The following is a 3,753-nucleotide window of genomic DNA, read 5'->3' as shown; positions in this document are numbered from 1 at the left end:
GCAGGGTAATCAATACAGGGGAGGACAATTTTATATTACAGGCTGATTTATGTAAACTAGAAGCTTGGGCTGATAAATGGCAAATGAGCTTTAATGGGGATAAATGTAAGGTCATGCACTTGGGTAGAAGTAATAAGATGTATAACTATGTGCTTAATTCTAAAACTCTGGGCAAAACCGTCACTGAAAAAGACCTGGGTGTATGGGTGGATGACAAACTCATATTCAGTGGCCAGTGTCAGGCAGCTGCTACAAAGGCAAATAAAATAATGGGATGCATTAAAAGAGGCATAGATGCTCATGAGGAGAACATAATTTTACCTCTATACAAGTCACTAGTGCGACCACACTTAGAATGCTGTGCACAGTTCTGGTCTCCGGTGTATAAGAAAGACATAGCTGAACTGGAGCGGGTGCAGAGAAGAGCAACCAAGGTTATTAGAGGACTGGGAGGTCTGCCATACCAAGAAAGGTTATTACACTTGGGGCTATTTAGTTTGGAAAAACGAAGACTAAGGGGTGATCTTATGTTAATGTATAAATATATGAGGGGACAGTACAAAGACCTTTCTGCTGATCTTTTTAATCATAGACCGGTGACAGGGACAAGGGGGCATCCTCTACGTCTGGAGGAAAAAAGGTTTAAGCATAATAACAGATGCGGATTCTTTACTGTAAGAGCAGTGAGACTATGGAACTCTCTGCCGTATGATGTTGTAATTAGTGACTCATTGCTTCAATTTAAGAGGGGACTGGATACCTTTCTGGAAACGTATAATATTACAGGGTATATATATTAGATTCCTTGATAAGGCGTTGATCCAGGGAACTAGTCTGATTGCCGTATGTGGGGTCGGGAAGGAATTTTTTTCCCCATGATGGAGCTTACTCTTACCACATGGGGTTTTTTTGCCTTCCCCTGGATCAACATGTTAGGGCATGCTAGGCTATGGGTTGAACTAGATGGACTTAAAGTCTTCCTTCAACCTTAATAACTATGTAACTATGTAATATGGAAGTGGCTGAGAGTATGCATGCGGGTATGGTTGTGTTAATACCAAAGAAAGGTGATCTGAGGAATATAAAGAATTGGAGACCGATAACGTTATTAAACTGCGACTATAAGATCTATGCAAAAGTAATGGCAAATAGAATGCGTGATGTGACAGGGAGTGTGATTGGGGATGAGCAGTGTTGTGCGGTGCCTGGAAGGCATATACATGAGTGTGTGTGCATGTTGAGGGATTGTTTGTGGGATTGTAAGAGTCGCAAGAGAGGTGTGTTTTTGTTAGGTTTAGATCTTGAAAAAGCGTATGATAGGTTGTCGCATAGTTTTTTGTTTAGAGTGTTGTTAAAAATGGGTTTTCCGGCTGAGTTTGTTGGGAGAGTGAGAAGTCTTTATAAGGATATTTATAGCTGTGTTTTGATGAATGGTTATGTTGGGAGGAGAGTGAATGTTTTTTCAGGTGTGCGTCAGTGGTGTCCTTTGTCTCCTGTGGCTTTTATTTGTGCTATTGAACCGTTGCTTTGTATGTTGAGAAAGGATAAGGTGATTCGGGGTGTGCATGTGCCGGATGGAGGGGGTAGGGAATGGAAGGTTAGTGTTTATATGGATTATGTGTGTGTATTATGTGATTCGGAATGTTCAGTGAGGCGGGTAAAATTATTAGTGTCTGTTTTTTGTGGTGCGTCTGCCTTTAAAGTTAATTGGGAGAAAAGTGAATGTAAGAGTTTTGGGGGAGGATCTTTGAGAAAGGATGTTGGTGTGAATGAAGTAAAGGGGCCTATTAAGGTGTTAGGTGTAAAGTTTTCTGAGAGACTGGATGGAAAAGAATGTTGGGATGATGCGAAAGAGAAAGTTGAGAGGAAGTTGTGTTTTTGGAGGTTGAGAAACCTTACTTATTTGGGAAAATTTTGATTATAAAGAGTGTAGTGTTGCCTATTTTTTTGTGTATTGCTCTGGTTTTTCCACCAGGGTATATGTGTCTGAGGGGGTTAAATAGGGTACTGTTTGTTTTTTTATGGAATTCTAGAATGGAGAGGGCTAAGAGAGAAACTTTGATGAAGCATTTGGAGAAAGGTGGTTTGAATTTTCCTAACCTTGAAGTGTTTTTTGGTGTAAATAGTGTGGTGTATGTTTTGAGGATGATTAGGGCGGATGGAAAATATTAATGTATGTGTAGGTATTTGTTTGGGGTTTATTTGTTTCGTTTAAAGTGGTGGGAGAGAGATTTGCGGTGTCCGGTGGCTTTTGAAGTGCCTGTATGGTATGTGTGGGTTTATAAATTCTTGGTGAAGTATGAGCTGTGTGATGTGGATATTAGGTTGTTGAGTAATAAGAAGGCTGTGTATAGGATGATTGAGTGTAGAGAGATGGAGTGTGGAATAAATATGGTTAGAGGGTCGGATGTACAGAAAGTGTGGAAGAAAGTACGGATGGATGGTATGACAAATAGGCAGAGTGAGATTGTGTGGCAGTCATTGCATGAAGTGTTACCTGTTAGAGAATTTCAAAGGAACCGTGGTTTGGTGAGAAGTGAGATGTGTCCGAGAGAGGGTTGTGGTGAAAGTGAGCGTGTGATACATGTTTTCTGGAATTGTAAGTATGCTAGGAATGTGATTGCAAGAATGGGGCAGTTATGTAAAGAATTGGGTGGTGTGAGTTTGTTATCTTTTGAGGTGTTTGTTTGGTTTGGGAATGTGTGATGGGGAGAAAGGGAGAGTGTTGTGGTTGATGCTTGCGTGTATAAAGGAAGTGTTGTGGGATGTAAGGAATGTATATGTTTTCAAGAGGAAATCTATTTTAGTTAAGGATTGTGTGAAGGTGATTTGGGGGAAATTGTATGTTTGTTATTTGTGCGAGGTGAAGAGGAGAGGGGAGTTTGATGCAGAGGGCATTTGGATGGTAAAGAAGTGGAGATATTTTGTTAATAATTCTTGATTGTTTTTTTGTTATGTAAATATGTATTTTGAAAAAAGAGAAAATTTTCCGATAATGATGGGAACGGTTTTTGTGTTTTGATTTTGACACAGCTGTTTGGGTATGTTTCTTCGGTTATGGTTTTCTACACCGTGAAATTCCCCATCTGAGGGAGAAAAAAAAAAAATCTGTTCTTATCAGTTTAATATCTGATACGTCTCCTATTTGGGGACCATATATTAAATGGATTTTTGGAACAGGGAGATGGAAGAAGAGCTTGCTCTGTCCACTCCACGCATTGACCCGTTATTGCACTATCTCCGGGAACAGTGCACTCCTTCTCTGATCCGGGTTCTACAAACAGATTGAATTGAAATCAGCGCAAGTTGTTTTTTAACCCTTTATGTGAATTTATTTCAGGGTCAAAGAAGCACATTTCACATGCCAAATGTAGCATTTTGCTCGATTTCAATTGACCATTTGCAACATTTTGTGTGCCTTGCTTTCACCTATGTATTTCAAGCATTGCCTTGCCTTCAATATGCAATCAATCAATCAATCAATCGATTTGTCTTTACTGGTTGCAACAGGTGTGTTAAGATGTAGGCCTGTATTAGGCCTTTGTTACAGTGTTGCAAATATACTGTGCCATCTACAAAATTAGGCCCCTACTGTCAGTACAAAGTGTTTAAATTGAAGTATCCAGTGCGTAGTTCTGCCATACATACATTTGTGACAGCATGAATTCTTTTGTAAAACATTGTCTCCCTCTTGTGAAACAATGACTTTTAAATGCGGCGTATTATATGCATTTTTAAAAAAAAGGAAAAATG

The 3,753-nt window shown here is 39.5% G+C and overlaps 1 pseudogene; it reads left to right on the top strand.

Moving 5' to 3' along the window:
• The first annotated feature begins 3,057 nt into the window (after positions 1–3,057).
• Positions 3,058–3,260, top strand: LOC143771340 (U2 spliceosomal RNA; annotated as a pseudogene).
• Positions 3,261–3,753: the final 493 nt, after the last annotated feature.

This window comes from Ranitomeya variabilis, chromosome 4 (assembly GCF_051348905.1).
Source record: "Ranitomeya variabilis isolate aRanVar5 chromosome 4, aRanVar5.hap1, whole genome shotgun sequence".
Taxonomy (NCBI): Eukaryota; Metazoa; Chordata; class Amphibia; order Anura; family Dendrobatidae; genus Ranitomeya; species Ranitomeya variabilis.
This window is presented reverse-complemented; position numbering and strand designations above follow the sequence as displayed.